Source organism: Rhipicephalus microplus, chromosome 4, assembly GCF_043290135.1.
Source record: "Rhipicephalus microplus isolate Deutch F79 chromosome 4, USDA_Rmic, whole genome shotgun sequence".
NCBI classification, from domain to species: Eukaryota; Metazoa; Arthropoda; class Arachnida; order Ixodida; family Ixodidae; genus Rhipicephalus; species Rhipicephalus microplus.
The window spans coordinates 86,625,316-86,651,793 of NC_134703.1; the positions used below are offsets into that span (position 1 = coordinate 86,625,316).

Sequence of the window (26,478 nt, forward strand, 5' to 3'; positions counted from 1 at the left end):
TATAGAACGAAAATTGTAGAGTACGGTAAATAAGTTTATCTTTCCTTACTAATTGTAAGTAAGTTTAGCTTTCATTACTGATTGTGGATCTTTCTGGCACTGGCAGACGTGCTAGTGTTCAACATATCTTCGCGTTCATCGTAGTGGTACATTTTGTGTATTTGCGATCACTTTAGTGCGATTAGAATCAGTAATCAAATGCTCAGTGTCCTCACTAAGATTGCAACATATCGGCATACCAATGATATCATTTACGAAGAAGCCCTTTTCTCCTTCTGTTCTGCGCTTTCTACCAAAAATTATCGCATGTAGTCGTCTTTCCGTACTCGACCGCAAGAGCGCAATGCTTCAGCTTAAGGAGTGCTATGAGAAATATTGATGGACAAACATTTGTATACGCTTAATGTTGCATATTATATTTCACTGCCAATATCTTATTACCATGCTCTCAAACTTTTCAGTTTCTAATTTAAGTATGAAATGGTGTGTTAAATATGCTAATTCGAGTATTCACGCAGTATTCAGTGAGAGACTCCAGAATAACTCTGACCATGAAAGGCTCCTCAACTTGCGTTTCACTTTGAGCATGCAAGACTTATTGCTGTCGGGACCTCTAACAAGCGCTGGTATTGAGGCAGCGAATGAAGCCATGGCCTTGAGAACATAGCATAATAATTATTGTTCAGGTTAAGCATCCTAAAACCACCGAATGATTAGGAAGACACCGTAGATCATGGCTCCAAAATTTTGACCAGCTGGGGTTTTTTAACGTGCACCTAAATCTTAGCACACGGCTCTCAAGCATTCCCGCCCCCATCGACATTGCGGCCGCCGGGACCGGGATTCAATCCTGCGACCTGCTTCAGCACATAGCAGCACTACGCGTCATACCAAATCGCAGAGATCACCTGGTTATTGACTCGCCAGAGGTATGACAGAACTATCGTGGTAAATCAAAACACAAGTTTAAATGAAATACTAATAATTAGTGAAGTTTATAGCATCCCGAAACCACTATAGAAATAGGAGAGATGTTGTAGTCGAGAGTTTCAGAAATTTTGACCACCCGGAGTATTTTAACGTGCTCCTATAGATCTAAGTACACGCGTCTTGAGCGTATTCGCCTCAAGAAAAATATTTTGCATCCGTGGCCAGGATTGGATCCCGCAACGTGCGGCTCAGCATTCAAGCACCATAACCGCCACACCACCATACAGGACTCTCAATATTTGAACGAACGAACAGGCGAGCAAGCGAGAAGGTCAATAGAAGAATGAGTTAGAGAGACTCCGTGTGCCAGCAGCTTGAACTGCTGACTGTTCTACGTCATGATGAAATAAACAAGTGACTTGAGGAACGAAAAAAAAACACTATATAAAGGTATAGTGACGTGACTTTATTGTCGATGCTCTAGCATTAATAAGTGGCTAAAACTAAAACCTTGTGTAGCTGGCAAAACTAGGAACAGTCGAAGTTCACCGTGTCATTGCCAAAAACTCAAAGACGGTTGCAAAGGCAAGTTTTTGTAGTAGGCTAGCCGGGTTATTGGATGGGTTGTTTTTATTGAAACGGATAATGTACCATCCTTTTCATTTGGTACAAATCTGTAAACATGTCTGCTTGATTGGAGGATGCTTGAGAATTGGGGTGCCTTTGATTTTTTTTATTTTTTTGCTCGCCATGTTTTCTCATTTATCGTATACGTATGATTGGCTAGCGTGCATGTGTTTGCCCTCCTGGGCTCAACCTACAAAGTGCCTTTATTGCGCTGAAAATTTTAACAATACTATAAAATGACGCAAAAAAAGGCAATATATGTTCACTTCAATTTATTCATTTCTTGGCTAATACAGCTGGGCTTTTTTCAGTTATCGACGTGTATTTTATACCTGTTTTTCATACTGCATAGCGTAATCCCTAAAATGTAGTCCTTTGGTTTGTCTTCTTAGAGCATAGTGGTTCGTGCCAATTTCTTGTGCATAATCTACTTCTCTAATATCGTTCTCAAGACACTACTTTGCATCAGCCTATGCGAGATCATACATTTTTTTTCACATTAGCTGGAACAATGGCTCTCAGCCGAATGAATCCATTTTATACATGGATAAGTGGTAGAAGTTTTGGCTGTAACTGAAGAATGTTCGCCTGATATTTTGTTTCCGTTTATTAGGCTCCTGTTTTATGTCCTAGACTCGCATCATTTTGTTACATGCTGCTACAAAATGAGGCCGTCGAAGGTTCATGAGGTCAGAGGGAAAAATGAAGCTGCAACAAAAGCGCTTGCGAGAAACACTGCGATGACAGTTGGGGCGCTAAGCTATCGCGAAGACAAAAAAGACAAAAAAGACAAAAGAGAAAGAGAGGTTTCTAGGAGGGGCGCATGTAAGATAAGTCAATGTGAGAAAGCCGAAACAGCTTTGCTGTTTCTGAATGGGGCTAGAAGCTAGAATTTAAGAGGAGCCCTCTTCGCCGACTATTGCCTAACGCACTACTTGGAGTGGGATTGGGTGTGTAAGTTATTGTTAGCAGTGCTGTAGGCGAAAATCTTTCGCAACGGGCTGGCGGTAAAATTGACTTGGTGTTGACCTTGCGAGTGTTGCAACCAACTTAAAAAGACGACGCAGCATCTATCTGCTTTCTAGCATTGGTGAAAAAGGAGACAACGATCTTGTGTCAATATCCAACCAGTCGGTGCCAGGGTAGGCTACTTTTTTTCTTCAGCATCCTTCATACAAAGATGGATTACTGCTCGCAGAATGGTACGGCTCATTTCTTTTAATGTTACGTAATATAAATATCCGTCGCTATTTATATCTCGCGGAAAATAAAGTCTCCTTCTCGTTTTGTGCAACCTTCCGTAAAAAAAACGGTTGTCTGTAGAAAGATTCTAATTATTTAAACATGAATTCCTAATGCTAGCAAGCTGTCCGGTAGAATCACTTGTGTTTCTCTCACGTACTTCCAGTACTCCTATCACCTGTTTTATATACTGTGTCGTTGGGCGTAAGAATGAAGGGGGCAGAATTCAACGACTCGGTATTGATTAGCAAACAGTTGTCCGAAATGGTATACTTCTCTCAGCGTAATTTTCCTGCCAAACCTGGCGCTATGGAGGTCGGCGGCCTTATCTCCTTGTCTATACATTCTTTCTGTAGCGTCCTGAAAAGATGACATAATCGTCTTGCAAATGACTTCAGACCGACAAAGTACTCACATGACTTTGCCATAGAGGTTAGTGAGCCAAGTGGTGCGCAAGAATAAATGAGCAATGACGCCTTGTGGTGCTGTGCCGAGAGTGAAATTGGGGACATAGTTTCCACGCCACGATGTAGAAAACACGTGCAGCGGACATTATTAGCATAGGATGAAGTCATGTCTAAAAGCCGGGACAGTACTGTTGCGTAAAAGGTGTAATGTTCTTTGTAACAGTGCGTGAGCACAGGTTAAAGATACAAAGTTTCGGCATCGTCACTATTGTACTGGCTTGCTATCCAAAATGATACGAGAAACTCCGCAGCTATATTTGACATAGTAGCAGCGACGAAGAGAAATCCATAAACTAAGAAGAAAATAAAAGAAAGAGTCCGGCTCACAGTTACTCGCAGGTTTAACAGCGCGCGATCACCAGTGCCCCTCTCAGACTTTTGAGTTTTCATTTGGCTCGCTTAATTCAGGCGGTAGTCCTAGATGACACATCAAATTTTCTGCTCAACAAAGTTGAGCAAAATTATTACAACATGAAGTTTATAAGTCCTAAGAACAATTGCTTAAAAAACGGCAGTTGTTTCACACGTCCCTAAACACTACAACGTGTAAAAATTATTTCAATATATATATATATATATATATATATATATATGCAGGCATGGTGGTTGAGTGGCCGTAGCGTTGCATATAGTCAAGTTGATCCTCCGTGAGCGGTAACAACGTGGTTTATTTCGACGTTTCGGCCTTGAGTCTGGCCTTCATCAGGATTGAAGGTACAGTTTGTTGGTGCTTGGTTTTATACAATCTCAAATCAGAGTAGGAGAGAGAAATGGGGAAAAGACAGAAAAACAGAGAAAAAAAGAAAAAAAGAAAGAAAAAAGAGACAAAAAATATAAAGTGGACTCCCCTCAGGCGCCCCCCCTCCACTCTTTTCTCCACTTCCCCCTCCATCTCTCTCCCTTTTCTCCTTTTCACCTTTCTGATGTCTACGGTCTAAGTATGCTTCCTTTCACTAACGCATTCTTCCCGACCAGACGGCGCCTCCTGGCTCTGGTGGTCCGGTGTGGGGCAAAGGAGCTAAGCCTTTAACTACTCAGCGCCCCGTCCACATTTCGTCTTAGAGAGAGAAGTGCCACGTATTGCCGCAGAGGCTGGTAAACGGGCGCAATGCGAATTCCTTGCCCGCTTCTGGATTACGCGTGCAGTAGGGGCCTCCCCACTGTGCACAGAGTGGCTGTTGGGCATGTCATGCTTGGCACAATTGATTGGGTAGCAAGGTAAAAACAGAAAACAGATGACAGCTGTACTTAGGAAGAGTAGTTACACTTGGAATTGTTTTGAGTTGTCCAGTGCCCTTCGCAGCTGCAGTGCCGTGAACTCAGTTACTATTTTCATTATTGCCGTTGCTGTTTTCTAATGCTTTAATTGCTGCAAGTGTACCAGGATTCTCATTTATTCCTCTATCGAGGGTGTTAAATCGGTGGATAAGGTATGACTCTCGTTGTTCACTTTCTCGGTTTGATTTAAGTCCCGTCTCTCTCTTAAGAGCGTTACTGATAGTTTGTCGAATGCATGGTAGGGAAGACTGAAATGTTTTGATAGAGGTAAACTTGGGGCTGATTTCGCATGGGCTCTGTGATTATTGAAGCGAATCCTAAATGGTGTTTCTGTTTGTCCGATGTACTGCATACTACACACGTTGCATTCGAGTAGGTATATCACATTAGAGGAATCGCATGTTAGGTTTCTTCGTATGTTAATCGAAAACTTGGATTGTGTTCTGGTTGCTTTGTGTGTTTCTCGCATCGCCTTACATACAAGACATTGTGATATTAAACAAGGTCGGCATGAATTATTAGGAGGTGACGTCTTGATTTTAGAGTGGACAAGTGTGTCTTTGAGGTTGCGTGGTCGTCGGTAAACGACGCCTGGAGCGGATGGGAATGCGTGTTTCAGACGTTCACTTTGTTCCATAATGTTGTAATGTCGTTTAAGGACTTTGTTTACATTGGGGAAGTTTGTGCTGTAAGTCAAGCAGAGGTTTGTTCGTTGTGGGTCTTCTTGCGGTGGTCGCTTCTTAAGTAAGTCGCCACGCTTCAGTTTTCTCGCTTTTTGAACAGCGTCATCAATTACATGTGGGGGGTATTTTTGTTTCTCGAGCATAAGTTTTAGCCCCTGTGAGCTCGTGTCAAAATCAGCGTCTTTTGAGCAGATTCGCTTAAACCGGTGAGCCTGACTGTATGGAATACTGTTTTTACAATGGCACGGGTGATCGCTTTGGTAATGGAGGTATTGTTGTCGATCTTTTGGTTTGCGATATAGGGTTGTAGAGAGCTTGTCTTCTTCTATCGTTATGGTAACATCAAGAAAATTTACGGTAACTTGCGAGTATGTGTGTGTGAAGTGTATGTTCGGATGTACAGTATTGTAAGTGTCGATAAAGCTGAGAAGTTCGTCCTCGCTGTGGGTCCAAATAAGAAAGATGTCGTCTAGGTATCTTCTGTGAAACAGTAGTTTCAAGGAGCTTTGTGCAAGAAATTCCAATTCTAGCTTTCCCATAAATATGTTAGCATAATTGGGTGTCATTTTGGTGCCCATAGCGGTCCCGCTGATTTGTCGAAAATACTCTTGCTTAAACTCGAATGAATTTAATTCGAGGGCCATCCTCGTCAAAGTTGCGATGGCAGAGAAATCTGGGGTGTTAGATTGTCTATGGTTTGTGTACATGTTTTGTAATGCAGCGATGCCGTCATCGTGAAGAATATTTGTATACAATGAAGAGACATCAAGAGTAGCCAAGTTTGAGTTTTTCGGCACACAGAGACCTGCAATGTCTCGAAGAAAATGTGTGGTGTCTTTTATGTACGACGCGAGGGTGCATGGAATGTGGCTAATTAGTTTGCCCACGTACCCTGATATGGGTTCAGTTATTGTACCGATGCCTGATATGATTGGTCGACCTGGGTTACCGGTCTTATGAATTTTTGGGGGATGTAGAAGCGACCTGGACGAGGGTATGCTGCTCGCATCAGTTTGTGGTCAGTGTTGGTTATCGTTTCTGCATCCAACAGTTTCTTTAGTTCTGTTGATACGATACGTTTGTATTCGTCTGTCGGATCACCTGGGAGGCGTTCGTAAAATCTTGAGTCCTCTAGTTGGCGGTATATGCTTCTTGTAAGTAGTTTGTTGTATTAAAGACTACAATTGCTCCTCCTTTGTCAGCGGTTTTTATTGTTATGTCTGTCCTAGATGCCAAATTTTTTATACACATTTTTTCAGATTTTGCCAAGTTTTCTCGGTTTCCTTTCTGTCTGTGGTTTTCTTGTACTATATCTTACTGCGGTGATATAAAGATATATATATATATATATATATATATATATATATATGTGTGTGTGTGTGTGTGTGTGTGTGTGTGTGTGTGTGTGTGTGTGTGTGTGTGTGTGTGTGTGTGTGTGTGTGTGTGTGTGTGTGTGTTGATTATACGCATAAAGAGGCACTTGAAATCACTAATACTTTTTAGTGGGTTCTTTTTTTTTAATTTGAAATCAGGATCACATGAGCACTCAATGTAGCATGAGGTCATCTAATTTTTGTTTTTTTTCCTGTGTATGATCACTAGAGGTTTTCACCACGATTAAGAACCTTAGCGATACTTTTCGTAAACTACACCGCATTCATGCACGCCACTAAATATAGCAAGGTATTTATTCTCTTCAACATTACCAAGGATAATTAACAGCATCTTTAAAAGCGGAATTTTTCTACGCACCCTTATTAACACAATGCACGCCCATTTAGAATGAAGGGGATAGGTGAGCTATTTCTAATCACCTACCTATATCTGTCTTATCGTTGACCAGCAAAATAAATAGAAAACTATTCGTTAGTCACTTGAATAGTTACTTGAAGATATTTATTCTTTTGGACTACCGCCAATTCGGTTTCCGTTATGGAAGCTCAACGATCTTGTTGGTAATATTATTGTTGGAAGAATAATCTTTGAGTTTTATCTAAAAAGAACTTCTTGTTACTTCCGTGTTCTTATATCTCTTCAAGGCTTTTGACTGAATTATTCCTGCTATGTTAGCAAAAAAAAGTTCATGAAATGTATAGCCCGTGTTTTATAGCCCGTGCTAATTTCTCTCTGCCACTTGTGTGGCAGCAAACTAACAGTTTATGTACTGCAAAGTTTTCAAGTGCTAAACAATTATTAAGAGGATGCCACAGGGCTACGTCATGGGATCATTATTCTTCGCTGTCCACAACTGACCTTCCCCTGCATGCTTCACTTCACAGTGCATATTATACATTGATAACACAACTGCTTCACACTCGACTGTATTTTTAAAATTTTAACTAATAAATAAACAGTGAATTTGTTCACATTGCTTCTTGGTGCCACAATTATCGAATCGCTTTATATCTAAACAAAACTCAATATGTACTTTTCTGTTCTTCTAAAAGACGACGACAATTTTCACCTCAGGTAACCCTCGGCTTCCATTTCATTTCAACTACTACCCGCGTTTCATATCTGGGTGCCTATTTCGACGAACTACTAAAATTTCGCCATCACATTTCGCGAGTAAGGCAAATAACTGCTTTCGGGCATAGGAGAAATAATAAAAGCCTAAAATTATTTGGCTATTCCTGCTCTCCAGTGACGTTATCGCACACTCAATCATAGTGATATGAATTACGCTATTGCTGCCTACGGCAACGCGTATCAGTGTCATTTCTCATCTGTTCACCATATACAAAACAAAGTTTTTCGCATTATTTCTAACATTAGTCGCACTAATACAAGATTGGGGATCCTTAATTTCTTTTTAAGAGTTTAACGCTATACCAATAGTATGCTCTTAGAGCATACTCAAAACAATTAGTGTGTAAAATCTGAGTTTAGAAAAAATGTTTACGATTTTGAGTACTTCGTACTCAACTATGGGAGAGCACTGAGCCGTCCCGCTAAAAGTACCTTACATTCGCATGAAGTTCGAATCGAACAGGTGAAGAGGTAAAGTCATCTTTTTTAACTTGCTATGCAAGCACTACGAGGCCCTATGGGCGCTTTTGTAGTGGGTGATTGGCTTTACACGACGAAGGCATTATGATAATCGCATGTTCTGACGCCCTATATCAGTGTCTATGCTTGTGCCACGCATTATTACGGCAATATTTTATGTTGTATTCTGAAGCAAGTATACAGCACGCGTGTGTATGTAAAGCATGAAAGTTACTTTTACTGCATTTCCAAGCAGAGGAAATTACTTTCATTGCATTCACAAAGTGGGACTGTCTCGTAGAACGCCTGCTTGCCCCGAAAAAAAGTCGGGTTTGGTTCTTACTCGTACTGCAGAATTTTTTATTGTCTATTTTATTTGAATCTTTCTTAATTTTTCGGTCACACAAAGATGTCCAATTTTATAGCGACAGCGTTAAAGAGTGTGTTTCACTGACATTTCAACATCAGCGTCAGCGTCATTGCTTGTGAGCGAAAAATTATCTTTGAATGAAAGAAAAATTCAGCATCTTGACGTAACAAAAAAATCGAGAAAGATGTAAATTTTGCGTCTGACTCCTTAATTTGATGAATTCCGTTGAATGTGGCATTGTTTTTTTTTTAGTACCACCATATGTACCACGCAGAAGCGTGGCCTTCGAGAGACGTACATTGCTTCTTCGTGTACTCCGACATGAGCGTGGTTGGGGTTGTGATATAAAGAGCAGATATAAATTGCTAAGCTGACGCTTAATTCCGCGCGTTCTTAAGTTTCTTCGCCGAGCTTTTGCTTTTCTTTATCTCAATATCAATGAACAGTTGCCGGATAGTGGTTGTATCCGTGAAAATTATTGTCGTTCTTTGGGAACTACTTCCTTTGTTGCGTGGAGGCATAGAAAATGAGGCAAATGCAGCCTCGTGAGGGGAGCTTACATTCATTCTTAAGTTGTCACCGATTATGGGCATTTTTCCACCTAGGTAGACCGATGAACCAGTTTAATAAAGATCATTGCCAAATAAGTGTCAGATTTATTACTGAGTATTATTTGTACGAGTTCTTGGGAAGAGCAGATGGCATTCTTGTGAGCAGTTGGAATTCTTGCGGACCTTGTAGAACGAATCTCAACGAAGCGCTTCTTTCTGCGGGGCCTCCGAGATCCACTGCGGCATTGTGACGGAACACAAAGCTAATCCAATGCATACAGCAGAAAACACGAACGCTAAAGTTCCAGTGCCAGATTGAACTTTTATTATTTGTTTATTTATTTATTTAATTATTTAATTATTTATTTATTAGGTCAATACTGCCGACTTTTATGTGAAGTCGTAGGCAGGAGTGGGCACCATGTTTATACATTTAATATTATATTTTCCATTTCAAGAACACAGCGGAAAATACTTCCAACGAAATGCGTCGAGGGAAAAAAATTTTGAGGAGTTGTATATTAGAAACATTGAAAACATGAGTCAATGTAGCGCTGTTTTTTCACTTTTGCACAGAACGGACGTATACTGCTTTAAAAAACACGAACATTTAGTACACCAACACAATGAGGAAAAAAATAAAATATGCGCGCTAAGTAACATACAAACGAGCTATAGCACCTATAACAACAAAGCAGTAAAAATCAGACGCACCGATTAAATTAGATGCAGTGCGAATGATATTATTAACATAACGACAACAAACAAATTGTAGATTCGCTGGCAGATTCGCTATTCCATTCATGAGTGAAGAAACAGTTGTGGATGATACAGCTTTGGGATGATACTTTCTTTTTATTCGTAAAAGTTTTGTCTGAATTAATTTTTTTTCATGCTGCGTTGCTTCTTCGATGTATGAATGCATTCACTGCCTTCCAATAAATGACCGCCTATACGTACTCCATCCTGTTAGGTGCGAAAATTTTGTTTTCTTTTTTATTTTAACAATATTCCTGCGCTTAAATGGCGTGTCGTACCAAACTGCGATTGGTCGCTGATACTTTGCGCTACTTCTAACAAACCGCTACGACAGCAGTGCATTGCTCGTCAGGGGAAATAGAGTGGATTTCACAATGTCCTACATGCAACAAAAGTGTTTGCTATTGTGAACTTGTGGATGTTCTGAAAGTTTTTCAGAACTTACATTGTGTGAGACAGAACGTTGGGCTTCCACTTTTTTTTTTGACAACGCTGAGGTAATGTCGTTGTGTATCCACGTTTTTATTCACATCGGCTAGCGACTGCATTTAATTATTTCCAAAAAAATTTCAATGCTTCGCGCCTTGGTGAATTTCATTAATTAAATCACAGCTTCAACTTGGTCAATAGTTTTGGTTTGCTTAGCCATGTCTTTGTGTCGCCTTTCTTTGTTTCTTTCTTCAGCTTAGCTTCCATCCAAAGAGTTTGTGTCCCAAGCCAATTTCGTACCTTGCACAAAGAGGGGACACTTCGGAACATTCTTTAATGATGGATTGTGCTAATAACAGGCCAAACAGCAAATAAAGGAAGGCAAACAAAAGAACAAAAAAATGTTGGCGCCAACAACAGAGTAGTCGTTCAGAGGAAGAAAGAAAGTGGCGCTAATTTCTGCAGCCCATGAGGCAGTGCGGCTAAGCGCACAAGCCAGAAAGAAAAATGTTTCTCCGCATTGATCACTTTGTTCTCCCTTTTACGAACTTTATAAAGAGAGAAGTGTTAACAAGTTAAACTGGCGCTTTATGGCTTCGTTGAACTACTTCTTGCTGGTGAAATAAGATCCTTCTCTAAGACAAGATGTAAAAGTGACCTGGAGGGTGTTGCAGACTAGACAAGTTCTGATTACGCGAACATCTCTCATCGAACACTCTTGCATGTCGTCATGAGGTTCGTCTTTTGTGAGTCCCCTCAATACGTTGACATAGGCTAGCAGGCAGACAAAAAATGCCTTCTAACGTTCTAGGGAAGGCCAAATTTAGTCGTGAACTCCAACGCTTCTCCTGGTTATGAGCCGGCGACTTCCTCAGCGTAGAAAACATGGGCCTTATAGCTCAGCTCATTCATCGACTCTTTGCGTCACCTTATGTCACTCATTTCAGATTATATTGTGCAACGCTAGGCAATACATGTGACGCACTCATAAAAGGGTCCAATATTAATAATAATAATAATAATAATAATAATAATAATAATAATAATAATAATAATTGTAATAGTACACAGTACTAGGCTGGGGTGTCAGCCATCTTCTTTATTTTTAACCTCTTCTTCCTCCTCCTCTCCCTCCAACCCTGCCTAACGTCCACGTACACTCCCCCTCTTTGAAGACTCATTCCTCCTGGGGTGATACATGAAAGCGTTTCCAATGATAGCAAACTCCAGCACACCATCATCGTTGTTGTAACCGACCCTTTTGAGAATGCCATGTTGCACTGCGATCTGCACCACACGATAAGGTCCCATGTACACCTGCTTTGTGCATGGAAAGCCTTTTCTGACAAGCACCAGATCGTTCAGTTGTATTTGAGGTATCCGCATGTTGTGGCGACGGTCAAAGCTCCTCTTCATACTTTCCCGGTATCGCTGGTAGACTTCCGAAGTTTTTAGTTTCTCGCGCAATTGCAGGTGGTCTGCAATGCAAAGTTCTTGATCAGCAGGAAGCACTGGTACCTTTCCGAAAGCTGCAAAATATGGGCTACAGCCGATGCTCGCAGTGTGCGACCGATCGTGATGATCGACAGCTGCCTCCAAGCAGCACTGCCATCCACCCTGAAAACCTGGATACATTGAAATTAACTGCTTCAAATCCCGAATGATTCTTTCAGCCATGCCATTTCCTGCAGGATGGTACGGAGCACAGCGTCGCAATACAACTCCTCGTTCCTTCGCCCAATCTTCCAAACGCTGACTGAGAAACGCTGGCCCATTGTCTGATATTACTATTTTCGTATTCTTGAACATCTCTCGACTCAAGAGAGCGATCACACTATTTGCGTCATCCCTTCCCAGCCGTGCAGCCAATATTCTTGAGAACTGGTCTATTGCCACTAGCAAAGACTGCGTTCTTCTTACTCCTGCAGCCTTCTTGAGCTCTGCGAAATCTAGATGAATGACTTCAAATGGTACATCGGAATGTTGAGGCAAAACCATCTCGTCCGTTCTCTGAAGGTACTTGGCTTTGTGAACTTGACATTGATGACAAGACTGAGCATACCGTTGAACGTCCTCTTCCATGTATTTCCACTGGAAACGCTGACGAATCTTGTGATATGCCCTCCAAAAGCCGTCATGTCCACCTGAGTGCGGGGAGTCGTGATAGAGCTCCCAAATTTGAGGCACCATTGTTTCTGGGACTGTGAACTTTCCGTTATGGAACTTAAGTTCTTCAGTTCCCTCCCACAACAATGTTGCGTTGACATTTTTATGATCAGGAATTACCGCAAGTCTTGAAAGCGCATCTGCGTCCTTGAGGTGTTCTCCAGGCCTGTGGTGGACCATGAAAGTAAACTGCTGCAGTTCACTCACCCACCTGGCAATTTTCCTCGAGGCTCGGCGAGGTTAAGGATATACGTTAAGGCTTGGTGATCCGTAAAGAGCTTGAAGCTCCTGCCATCCAGGTAAGGTCTAAAATAGCGTACGGCCATTAAGACTGCCAAGTCTTCCTTCTCTGTAGTCGTGTAGTTCAGTTGATTTTTCGAAAAGGTGTACGAATAGTACCCGACGACCCTCTGTTGACGGCTCCGTGGAGAGTCGGTATTTTTCTGGTAAAGCACTGCGCCTGTGCCATGATAAGAAGCATCGGTGTTCAGTTCAAAGGGCAACTTGAAGTCTGGAAGAGTCAGGACCAGATCCGATGAAATAATGGTCACAAGGCTGTGATAAACAGATTCACACTCTGCTGTCCACTGAAATGGCACATTCTTCTTAGTCATTTCTGTGAAGCATTTGGTTTTGGTCGCATAATCTCTAATGAATGGCCAGAAATGCCCTGCAAGACCCAGAAATACCTGCAAAGAGTGCAAATCATATGGCTTCTGCATTTTTGCGATTCATTCGACTGATTGCTGTTTTGTTGTCTTGGTTTGGCCGTAAATACTCTTCCAAGAAACGCCACTTTACTTTGGAAAAACTCACTCTTCTTGTCATTATTTTGAGCTCGGCTTCACAAAGTGCTTGAAGTACACTAGCCAGATGGTTTGAGTGCTCTTCCTCGTTGCGGGATTATACTATTATATCGTCTATGTAGACGTTACAAAACTTCCCGATAAATGGTCGCTAGACGTCGTTCATCATTTTTTGGAACCAAGTGGGTGAGTTCTTCCATCCAAATGGAAGTCGGTTATACTCATAGATGTCAAAGGGCGTGATGAAGGCAGAATATTTCTTGCACTTTTCAGAAATCGGAACTTGCCAAAATACTTTACATAGGTCAATGCACGAGAAAACTCTGCAGCCACGTGTGTCATCTATGATAGAGTCTATACGTGGCATAGGAAACGGAAAAAGCTCAGTCTGCTTATTCTTTTGTCTGTAGTCCATGCAGAGTCGAAGACTTCCATCTTCCTTTGGTGCAATGGTGATGGGTGAAGCGAACGTAGACGTGAATGGACGGATAACCTGCGCATCCAACGTCGTTTGAATTTTGTTCTGAAGCCACACTTTTTTCTCTCGTGACATATTATAGGGCTTTTTTCTCACCACCGTCGTATCACTGAGCTGGAATGGAACATCAAACGTCGTAGTTGCTGTAGCATATCTTTTCAGGCACAGCGATTCCGGGTAAAGCGTCCTGACATCTTCACCTGACGATGGTTTCCGCGGTGTCTTTGAAGGCGAAACTTCAGCGTTGATAGCTCGGCGCTTTTCTTCTGTGGTAATTTCGCCTGTCCAGTAGATATTAAGGCGAAGTGCACTGATGACTGGACGTGAAAGCAGTAGTTCATACGGAACTCCGTCGAGTACCAGTGCTTGCGCAGTGACAGTGTTGTCGAGACACGATATGGTTATACAAGTCCATTTATCGTGAACAACTCGTCTTCCATCGTACCCGTGTACTTCTACTGGTCTTCCCTCTTTTACTTTCGCCCTCTCAACAATATTTGCGTTAATAACCATGACGCTTCCTCCGCTGTCAACTAACGCACTCCGTTCCTTTCCATCCACAGAAAGAGGTATGTGCAATAGACTTGTATGATACAAATAAACAGCTTCTCTTGATGTCGTCGGGTGGAAGCCGAGACCCTCACTATTTAGTTTTTTTTGTTACGTCATCTAGCTCTTCGCCATGGTCTGAGCCTCCCTGGGCGGTCAAAAAGGGTACGGGTGTTGCAGTAGGTCGCCAGCTTGCAAGCGGGCGTCGTTCCTCAGCTCGTGTGGCCCCGGTACTCCTTGATGCAGGTGTCATGGGTTGACGCTGGGTTCCTAGGTCCTGGAGGTAGAAGCTTCGCATTCCCTGCAGAAGTTCTTCGACCGTCTTGGGTCCTCGCACTTGTATTTGCTTCTGAAGGTCCGGACTTAAACCATGAATGATAAGCGGAACCACAGACGTCTCAGGCAAAGATGACTCCGCCAGCTGTATTAAGCGCCTTTTCTCATAAAAATAGGTGAGTGCAGATCCAGACCTGTATTTGAACGTGATTTCTTTGTCTCATAGCAACACCTTGTTCTCGCTGAAGGAGCTCAGAAAGCTTGCTTTCCACTCTATCCATGGTTTGTTGCTGTGAGCGTTGAGACGCCATTCGTACCAACTCTTTGCTATGCCCGATAGGAATAGTCGCATGTTTTTCACTTTATCTTCGTCGCTGTGCCAGTAGTTTTCATTGCATGCATACTCGTAAAACATGAGCCAGGACTCGGGACTGCTAGACTCTCCATCAAACATGCCTGGCTTCACGTGTTCGCGACTCGGTCTGCTTAATCTTTCCGTCGCGTTTACAAGCAAGCGCATTAAATCATTTTGCTGCCTATTCTGTTCTTGGTGCAGTTCAAGAAACTTGTTGATCAGCTCGTAGGAACTGTCTGGCGAAGTAGCGGTAGCAGGCTTCGCGTCCTTTCTTACTGGAGTCAGCACGAAATTCTCATAATCCTTAAGTTTCATGTTGATCCTCACCGTTCTTTTTTTAGCAAGTAAATGGTCTGGAGTGAGCTTCATTTTAGTGCTTATATAGGATACAAATGCGTCAGTGCTCACTGCTTCCGGAAGTGCTAGTTCCTCTTCATCTTGAGGCGTTGCGGTCAAGATCCGGATGTCACCGCGTTGATTTTCTCCAATGGTGAAGTCCACCCACATCTTGAATGTCCGCACAGAAAGTATACGCGGCTGCGCCAATTCGTAATAGTACACAGTACTAGGCTGAGGTGTGAGCCATCTTCTTTATTTTTAATAATAATAATAATAATAATAATAATAATAATAATAATTGTGACAGAATAGTATTAAATACCTACAAGAGCGAGTTCTTTACACTAGTCAGTGACTTCGACTTGAACATTGTGGGCCTTATGGCCTTGCTTCAACCATAACGGTGAATGCGTCACCTGCCGTTGGTACTGTAGTGTAGTGAAGAAGAGTAGCTTCAGCGCCATTTCTCTGCGCCTCAGGGGCATCGCCATCAGCATGAGCTCGAGCTTGGTGCGCTTGGCTGGACACAGCTGACTGCTTCTCCCTCTGCGTTCTGCTCTGCAAATAAACCCCGTAAGTGGTGGAGTCTACTGGGTTTCGATCGCCCTGGAGTTTCAGAATCGCATTTTATGGTTCAATATGCCTACCGACGCACGTGCCGCTCAAACTCTTCCGCCGGCACCGCCGACTGTCCTCGGCTCCGGTTCTCTGCGTCTGCGAGATTCCCCTGTTTTCTCAGGTACCGAGATTTTCTCAGGCACCGATGACAAGGACGTTGACGACTGGATTTCTGTGTACGAGCTAGTGAGGGCTCACAACAAATGGGACGACGCCGCCAGGTTTGCCTACATCTCATTATACTTGTCAGACGTGGCAAAGCTGTGGTTCATAAACCACGAAGCTTAACTCCCTACGTGGTCCGTCTTCACAACGAGCCGCACAGAAGTTTTCGGGCGGCCTGAGGTGGGGAAACTCCGCGCCGAACAACGCTTGCATACTCGGTCCCAGCAGCTTGGTGAGAATTTTACAAGCTATATTGAGGACTTTCTGGACTTTTCCAAGCGAATCAACGGGTCGATGTCCAAAGAGCTTAAGATCAAGCACATCTCAAGTGCATTGAGGACGATGCTTTTCAGATGTTGTTCTCTAAGAGTCCTGGCACTGTCGTTGAACTTACCGAGTTACGCCAGAGTTTCAACGAGTTTCTCAGGCCACGTCTTTCCACCCGACCTCCCTCGGTGGCCGACGACTCGTTGACCAGCCTGTCCACCCTTGGGATAGGAGACAGCCATGCCCCTGTTCTCTCAAAGGTCCAAGAGTTCATTCGCGCTGAGGTCGCTCGTCAACTCTCTTTGATGTCATGTGTACCCAATCAACCACGCAGGTAGACGTCTACACTCCACAACTTCATTCAAGACCAGGTCGCACAAGCTCTTCCTCCAACCCGTGAACCGCCGCCAGTCGCCGCACCTCTCACGTACGCCGAGGCCATTGCTCGACCTCGACAGCCTGCGTTCCAGCCAGCGCCCATGTATTCGCCACCGCCCTTTTCGCCGCCGACCTATTCACCGCCGCCAATGCCGATATCACTTCGGCCGCATTTTCTGTCCCCCATCCGCAAATCGGCGTCTACTCCGACCAATGGTGGACCTACAACAACCGCCTGATATATTTTGCTTGTGGCAGTATTGGCCACGGGGCGCGTTACTGCCGTCGTCGCCAGGCTGCTCCGAACATTCGACGAATGCCCTCTTTTGACCCTCAGTTTTCTTCTGCGCCTTCAAGCCCTCCTTCATCTTCCTTTCTTCCTGATCGTCCACTCGGCCCAACCAACCACTCTCCATCTCCACGTCGACGTGCGCCTTCCCTTATGCGTCGTCGTTCCGGACCCACCGAGCAGGAAAACTAATGGCGGCAATTCCCTAGATACGAACTGCGTCCCCGTCGCCATGCACAACTCCTCGCCCCTGTCCAGCTAATGTCATTGAAGTGTCAGTCGATGGTATCGTCGTCATGGCACTTGCCAACACCTGAGCAGCTTTATTCGTCCTTCCCGCCCACCTGTGCCTCAAACTCCGCAAAGTTCTGATGCCATTATCCGGTCTCTCTTTTAGAAGGGTTAACGCATAGAGCGTAACACCTCTTGCAGCCTGTACGACAGGAGTCGCCATCCAAAGGATTGTGGATATCGTTGAATTCGTGGTGCTGTCATCCTGTTCCCATGACATAATACTCGGCTGGGACTTCCTTGCGAATAATAATGCCATCATTGAATGCTGTAGCGCTGACCATGAGCTGTCTGCACTTCTGATGTTGAGGTTGTCGAAGCCTCCATCCCGTATTATAAACTGTATGTTTACGAAGACACCACTGTACCGCCGCGCTCTTATCTTCTGGTGACTGTGTCGTGTGATGCTATTTCTGATGGTGGTGTTCTTTTTACGTCCTCTGTCCTATTCATTCAACGCAAATGTTCTCCACTGCCCGTTGCTCTTCTTACTCCCCACCATTGCGTCACGAAGACGCTCGTTTACAACACGCTAGAATGGTCTTTAGCTTTATTTCATGGTGAATGTCTCGCTCGCGTGCACTTGATCAACGCCCGTCAGATTTTGGACGCTCCGTCTAATTAACTTTCTACCGACCTCAGCGCACTCATTTATGACCCTGTTGTTGACCAGTCACTCCTTCACGCTTTCCACCGCTCCATCGATGTCGCAACGTCTTCTCCAGAACGAAGCCAGTTGGTCAACCTGCTGCAAATGTTTCGCACTTCTTTTGAGAGCCACGCTTCTTGCCTCAGTCGCACATCAAGTCTATCACACGAGATCGACACAGGAAGCCATACGCCTCAATGCAGCGTCCCTACCGAGTCTCAGCGTCGGAGCGCCATGTTATTGACGACCAGGTTGCTCACATGCTCAAGCGGGGTATTGTACAGCCTTTTAACAGTCCCTGGGCGTCAACGGTGATTCCTATTAAGAAGGACGGCTTCATTTGGTTCTGTGTCGACTACCAACACTTAAACAAGGTAACCCGTAAGGACGTTTACCCATTACCACGAATAGACGACGCCTTTGACTATTTGCACGGAGCAGAATACTTGTCTCCACTGGATTTACGTTCTGGATACTGGCAAGTTCCTATGGAAGCATCTGACCGACCGAAAACAACATTTGCCACACACGGTGAATTATACGAATTTACCTTTATGCCTTTCGGCCTTTGTAATGCTCCAGCCACTTTTTGGAGAATGATGGAATCTATTTTAAGAGGCCTCAAGTGGAACACGTGTTTATGCTACCTCGATGACGGAGTTATCTTTTCCGCCGATTTCGACAACTATTTAAATCGTCTCGAGCACGTCCTCACACGCCTCATTGACGCCGGCCTTCAACTCAACCTTAAGAAGTGTCGTATGGTGCCCGGCAGCTCACCATTCTTGGCCACGTCATATCGCGGGATGGCACACTTGTCTAACAGGCCAAGCTTCGAGCAGTCGCCGCTTTTCCAAAGCCAAAAAACTTAAAGGAACTTTGAAGTTTTCTCGGCTTGTCGTCTTACTTCCAACGGTTTATTCGAAATTTTGGTTCCATATGCGCGCCCCTTACGGACCTTTTTAGCGCAACAAGGACCTTTCCACCAGGCCACCAGCCTGCGATGATGCGTACACCAAATTACGCCGCCTGCTAACTTCACCACCCATCCTGCGCCGCTACGATCCTGCCCCTCCCACGGAGGTTCATACTGATGGCAGTGGTGTCGGACTTGGCTCTGTGCTCGCGCAACAAAAGGCAGGGTTTGATGAGTATATCGTTGCCTACGCAAGTCCAACTCTGACGAAAGCCGAGGCTAACTACTCCGGGACCGAGAAAGTGTGGTTACCTATTATTTGGTCCGAGAAAGTGTGTTTCCGTGACCGAGAAAGTGTGTTTAGCTATTATTAGGGCCCTTGGAAAATTTCGCCCCCACCTGTATGGTCACGCATTCGACGTCGTCACTGAACACCACGCCCTTTATTGACCATCCACACATAAGGACCCTTCCGGACGACTTGCTTGCTGGGTGCTCGAACTTCAGGAGTAGGACATCTGTGTTATTTACAGATCCAGTCGCAAACACACGGACGCCGACGCGCTTTCTCACTCACCCATATCGGATGATGGTGTTTGCCTCTCTTCCCTCGAGCCTGCTCTTTCGTCATCCGCCTTGCGCAACATGACGGTGGAACAACGAAAGGATCCCTGGATCAGTGGCCTCATAAGCATTCTTTCTGATTCTCTCACTTCTTCGCCGTCTCGTGCTATCTGCCGCCAGGCTAGCAACTTTTGCCTAAGGGATGACCTTTTTTATTGACGCCACTACCTTTCCGACGGTCGCAAGTGGCTCTTTGTGATACCACGCCATCTTCGAGATGTTATGTGCGAAGCTTTCTACGCCGACCTCAAGTGCGTCCACGCACTGTGGGTCAGCGTGGGTCTTCAACACATACGCTAGGCTTCGACTCAGATTTTATTGGCGTGGCATGTATAACAATACGTGCGGAAATTCATTCGCTCGTGTGCTCAGTGCCAACGACGAAAGTTACTTCCCAGACAACTCTACTCTTCACAACCTCTTCCTTCTCCTAATCGACCTTTTGATCGCGTCAGCATTGACAATTACGGACCACTACCATCAACTTTAGCTGGTAATTGCTGGATTATTGTTACGATAGACCATCTCACATGCTATGCCGAAGCAGCCGCGCCACCGACTGCCACAGCCCGTGACGTTGAAACGTTTCTGTTGTCACATTTTTTTCTGCGTCATAGTGCCCCTCGCGAGCTCTCAAGTGACAGAGGCCGTGCCTTCCTTTTTGACGCTTTGAAGGCATTACTCAACGAATGTGAAATCGTGCACCGCACAAGTACAGCGTACAAGCCACAGACAAATGGTACGACGGAGCGCTTCAACCGTACTCTTGGGGATATGCTGAAGTTTTCCCGTTCGTCACCTACGCGTATATCCCTGCCGTACAAGCTACTACAGGGTTTTTGCCGTACTATCTTCTATACGGATGACAACTTTACAATAAAGTAGACGCTATTCTTCCATATAAACCTGATGAGTCCGAAAGTACTACTCTGTCCGAAGCTATCCGACATGCCGAAGAATGCCGCCAGCTTGCTCGCTCCTTTTCTACCAAGGACCAGTGGCAGCAGCGATTCCGTCAACCTGGGGACCGTTCGGCTCCAAACTTTCCACCTGGTTCATTGGTATAGTTTCGGGTACCTTCTACTGCAGCTGGCCGCTCCGAAAAACTTCTTCCAAAATACCTCGGACCATACCGCGTTGTAGAGGAAACGTCACTCGTCAACTACATCGTGAAGTGCATCATGCCATCCACAGACCTACGCCACCGCGACCGTGACAGTAAAACTCAACCTTCTACTCACTCACTCTGTTCCCTTGAGCAGAGCTCTCTCAGCTGCGTAGCGGCTGTTGCTACAGAAGGGAGTGGAAGGTTGATTGCTTGGTGTCCGTCTTGTCTCGTCGTGGCTCCTGCTGCTTGTTCGTTATGGAGACCAGTGCCTTTCAATACGTTGCAACAACACGACTTTATGTACAGGAACTTATGCACAAATTTACAAGACTCTTCACCATTGAAACCCTCGCATGTTGCCTCGGCAGAGCCGATAGTGCAGAGCACTCTTTGCTGCGACGAGAACGAACCTGAGAAAACGAGAGCCACGTTTTGACCCATCGCTTGCCCCTTCCGATCCTCCTTACGGCCAACCAAAACAATTCAGTCCGTTTATTGGACGGACTAAACAAATTTGTTGCCGTCCTCTCCTCTCGCTCTTTTATACAAGCACTCCACCTCTCGGTCGGAGAGAGAGACGAAAGGACCGGCCTGCACACTATGTTCCGCGAACTGTGCGAACGCACACAATGGTGGCGCTGTTCGGCTGCGGGCCCCCTGCCATTACTGCGAGATGACTAGGCTGTCCAGCGTGACAGCCGTCCCGCAGACTCTAATCCAGATGGATGGGTTCCGATACACCGGATGTCCTTACGTCGCCCGCCGGCACTTCGCTGACCGGGGACCACCTAGCTGCTTGTCAAAAGCGGCGACCGACCACGATCTTCTTACCAGAACGGACGTCCTTACGCCGGAATAATCGCCTCCCGAAAATTGGCTCTTTGGAAAGCGCACCCTTCTGCGACAAAGAAGACTCACCCTCATGGCCTGCGACGCCAGACCTTACAGTGACATTGTCCACGTCTCTCACCTCAAGCCGTATACACTATAATTCATTAGTTGTTTCTTCTCCCTAATCCACCAGGATGACGCCATTTTCTGCGGAGGGCGATTGTCGTGAAGAAAAGTGGCCTCAGCGGCATCTCTCTGCGCCACAGGGGCATCGCCATCAGCATGAGCTCGTGCTTTCTGCGCTTGGCCGGGCGCTGCTGGCTGCTTCTCCTTCTGCGTTCTGCTCCGAAAATAAACCACGTGACAGTACAACCACCAGATTTAGTCCTCACTTCATGTGCTCGCAATTTGAGGCACTCAGGAAGAAACATACTGAAGCTCACTGGTTTTGATGGAATTTTTAAGGAAAAAGCCTTAGATGCGTCCTCAAACGCGATAATGAATCATCGAAGGCGCCGGGGGCATCAACACGAGTGATACAAAGAAATCACCATAACACGAGGACATCACCATTTCGTCGCAGATGGTGACGTCATCTTGACTTCACGTCACAAGATGAAGTCATCACATCTTCGCTTGGCCAAATGTGAGCCGATCCTGAAAGTAGTTCAAAACAGGTGCCAAAATTTCGAAATGCCTACAATATCTGCCGAACCACACAAGGCACAGACAAAATTTGGAGGCGAATATCATTATATCGGCTGAGAAGTTGAGGATAGTAGAATATCACGCTATTGACCCCCAAAATTTGGGATGTAATTTTGACGTGTCAAGGTATCGTCATTGCACGACGTCGTTTACTTTGGACTGCCTCTGGATCTCCCCACCGATCAACGGAGGCAATGCCATATCCATTTTTGTGCAGAAAGCTTTCGGAAGCATATCGTGAAATGATCAATAAATCGACTGAAAATAAAAGTAAGCTGTCAAAACTAGCTCGTGTTGAATTCGGTGAGCATTACTTATTTAATTACTTGTGATTGACAGTCGAGATCAGCAATCATTTGCAATAATAACCAGTGGACCTAAGAAATACATAATACTGAAATTTCGGTACTGATTCCCCTTGTACTCGGCCAATCCCTTGCAATGAACGTGGGTAGTGTGGGAAGGTTAAGGAAAAGAAGAAAAAAAGATTACAAGGCAAATGCTCAGGAGACACGGCATCAGGGGCACTTTTTTGAAGGATGACAGCAAAAGTATACGTGCTAATCCATGTCAAGAAACTCTTCTTTTTTTTTCGTCGATAGTTTCCTTTTGAATTTTCTGACTATCTTTCTTTTCTTGCCTTTCTATTCCTCCTTAAGCTTTCTCCGGTGCAGGGTAGCAAAGTTATATCTTTTTCAAACCCTGCCTTTCACTTACCTCATCTTTCGCTCTCTAGAACTGTCTTGGTGCTATTCTTTACTCGTGCTATAAGTTTTGAATGACTTAAAACTTCCTGCCTCTGCTTCTTCTTGGAACGAAGCTCTGTACACCCGGAAGTTTGACACTGAAAGACTTGCCGGAAGAGTCTCGTAAATGCGAGTAACTTGCACTGTTGCAAGGCCGCAGGCGTCCACTATTGGCGACGCGTGTCACGTTCTTTCGGTCGTCTTCACTGAGAGCGCTTCTTTGAAGGCACCCGCACTGTCCGCAATTCTGTGCGCAACCTTCACGCTTATTTTTTTTTCTAATTTTTCTACTGAACTTCCTAATACTTTGCCGGTATTTCTCCAAGAACGAGTGGGGAAAGTGCTCCTTGAAGAGGTAGCTGATTGGTTGTTAAATTGCCGATACAAATCCTTGACTGCGTGAGGTTTGTGTTTACTGCTCGCAAATTCAGCGCTCATGTCCTCTAACGGCAAGTGAAGTGAAGCCACCGCTGGTTGGCTTCGAAGAATGGCTGCCATGGCTGCCAAAGTGAGGGTGGGAAAATTCCTTGAAGGGTGCCTAAGCAACACCTCAAAACACAAAGAACGAACACCTCATTCTCTGTCATTGCTTCCCGTCTGTACGGCACAAATGGTGACGCCAGCATCAGGTTCCCGTGACGTGATGACAAATTAACGCGCTCGATTGGTTCTTATAAGAGGGATGTCAGCTGTGCATTCCCTCATACACCCTGATTTGCCATGTAGTCACACACCGGTTCTGCCTTGTCTCGAATGACTATCGTTCGTGATCAACTGATTATACTTCGCTTTGTTCGTTTTTGATTGCACGAGCGGAGGTAACAGCATGTAGCCATAAAGCGACGACATTTTACTCATGAAATTAAAATAATTTTCTGCGCAACATCATGATAGGCTCAGCGCTTAACTTTCATATTGTCACGTATTTTATGAAGAAATGGAGAGTGAGGAGGAGATGGCGCCAGTAGAAAGGTGCATTCCTAAATGTTTTTCAGGGTCAAAGCACTTCAGGGTCTAGGCTTGTTCAATTTCCGTTATCCGTGGTCCGACAATCACAATAACGCTGGTGGCGATAAACATTTAGCGCGCTCCGAACCACACAATCTCTGCCATCACGGCGCAGCACATGGAAGGTACCCTGTATAGGTCATGACAATAGCGCAGAAGAAAATGAAGAACAAGCGCATTCCAGGCTACACACTCTCTGCAACGGGTGAAAACGATCATGAAAACATGAAAACGCTCTCGCCCGCGAAAGACAAAGTGGCAACGTCGGAAACATGCTGCTGCGGCGGAGTTCAGGGTACAGAAAGCGGTAACTGAACGGCTAAAACACAATATAAATTGTACACACCACACGCATTGTCACTCTTTTCCATGCGCGAGTGTGCAATGTCACGCGTGACTCGGGGTTAGAAAGATCCTAAGCGTTTCGATTGATTGATTGATTGATTGATTGATTGATTGATTGATTGATTGATTGATTGATTGATATGTGGGGTTCACGTTCCAAAACCACCATATGAATATGAGAGACGCCCTAGTGGAGGGCTCCGGAAAATTCGACCACCCGGGGTTCTTCAACGCCCACCCAAATCTGAGCACACGGGCCTACAACATTTCCGCCTCCATCGGAAATGCAGCCGCCGCAGCCGGGATTTGATCCCGCGACCTGCGGGTCAGCAGCCGAGTACGTTAGCCACTAGACCATCACGGCGGGGCACAATGGCTGACCTGGAAGTTCAAAAAAAATGTTCCAGTTAATAAAATCTATCGCCATTAGATACACGTTACATACAGCCGCTACAAATTATTGTTACCCCGAGGTTCGTCACTGCGGCGTCTTTAAAAATCAGATCACATATAAGGCACCTCGAACGCTGAGATTCTTTGTTTAAGGCAGAGGGCTGGAAGTTCACACAGTTATTCTATGAATCTTCACTTCTTGCTCATCGTTTATTTTTTCATCAGTACTCCGAGCAATGTTCTGCCTGTATTATCGCCATGATGTACCAAGTGTGAGTAATGAACGGCATACTAGGTACGAAATAGTAAATACCTCTTGGTGTTTTTGTGGGGGTGTGTCTGTGTGTGCTTGATTGTGAGAGTGTGCGTGCGAGCGTGTGTCTTGTGTATGTGGGTGTATTGGCGTGCTTCCGTGTGTGTCTTTGTGTGTTTGTCGGCCCTAGTTAACCGTTAAATAGGACATAAAAACTATTATACCAGCAGTTACAAATAAATATACTAGTTGTTAAGGCGTATTTGTTGAAATATTATTGGGAAATATGTTCCGCCTTTTTTTTTTCACCGGAACCGTTGCATCACCTTCTTCGCAGCAGTCATCCAAACATGCAGTGTCACCTGCATACTAGGCTCATCCTTGAAATTTACAAATTTCACAGTAAAGTAGCCTAACTATGGAAATATATGGTTAGAACAGGATGCTTTTTCACTGCGTTCTGTTTTTGATGTCTTTGTTGCATCTGTTGACCTCGTCCGCTACCTCAGGTCGCGAAGCTGTTACGTTTCTGACGGCAGCCTGGCCAGTGTATCTACAGATGGCATTATATGCAAATAAACACACTTCTCTGTAGCCTGCGTCATGATTTTTTGTAGTTTTACTGTGAGTACTGCAGCTATGTCGGGAAATAACCGAAAGACTATGCGCAGGGCGTGCTGCATGGCTGTGTGATGAGCCGACTCAGGGATGAAGAGCACGCCGAAAATCATCCGGTTTCCTTGGAAGGAGAGGTAAGCACGCGTTTTCATGACGTCATTAAAAAGCGAGCTAGCTGCCACGACCCTTACTAAAGCGGTCACGTGCAGTTTTCTGGAAAATCATAGGACATTCTTGATATAATTACCATTCCGCTGGTTGACACCTGTCTCCTACAGAAGCATGAAATAGAACAAGCTCTACATAATTGTTGTCATGCCGACAAATACGCTTTTTTGAGAGTATCCCACCTGGAATCAAGCAGGAAGTTACACAGAAGTGTTCGGATCTTTGTCTGCAAAACCTGTAGTTCTCGGTCTGTGGTTTTTGTGCAACTGTGCAATCAATTGCATTAACGTTTTCGTTGCGAATCTTACACCACGTTCGGAAAATAGATAGGAAAAGAGCTTCATCGCTTGCATGCCCCACTTCGACAAAACGTTCGGTAAACTCAGATTGTCTTCAGTCTGAAGTGAAGAAAAGGAAAACATTCGTGACAATTGTTTATTACATTCTTCAAATGATTGTGCGCACGGTAGCGCGGGCGTGAATGAGGATTTTCGATAACGCAACAGAATCGATAGCACCGCAAGCATCGCTGGAGTTTCGCTGATAACAATCAGCTGGAATGTAGGTGACAGGGACACGTAAATGCCAAGAATGGTGGTTTTTAGAGAGAAGAATGGCTGTGACGATCTTAAAGAAAGGGGCAAAAAGAAGGCAACTGTATTTTTTGTGAACTTATCCCGCCTAAAGATGATCAAACGTATAAAAAAACAGCGCGTTGTTAAGGTAACAGGCAAGCAGGCAAAGGTTTCTCTCATTCACTTTTTCACTAAGAAAAAATTGTTAGAAAAAAGAAGAACAAAATAATCAGAA

General features: G+C 44.6%; 1 long non-coding RNA gene across 1 annotated transcript in view; it reads left to right on the forward strand.

The window, feature by feature from the left end:
* The window catches only part of LOC142813950 (uncharacterized), a 195,620-nt gene that overhangs the window by 73,674 nt on the left and 95,468 nt on the right, over positions 1-26,478 (forward strand). The window contains exon 2 of the long non-coding RNA XR_012894754.1: positions 25,554-25,634. This is a non-coding gene — a long non-coding RNA (uncharacterized LOC142813950). The remainder of the gene's footprint in view (positions 1-25,553; positions 25,635-26,478) is intronic.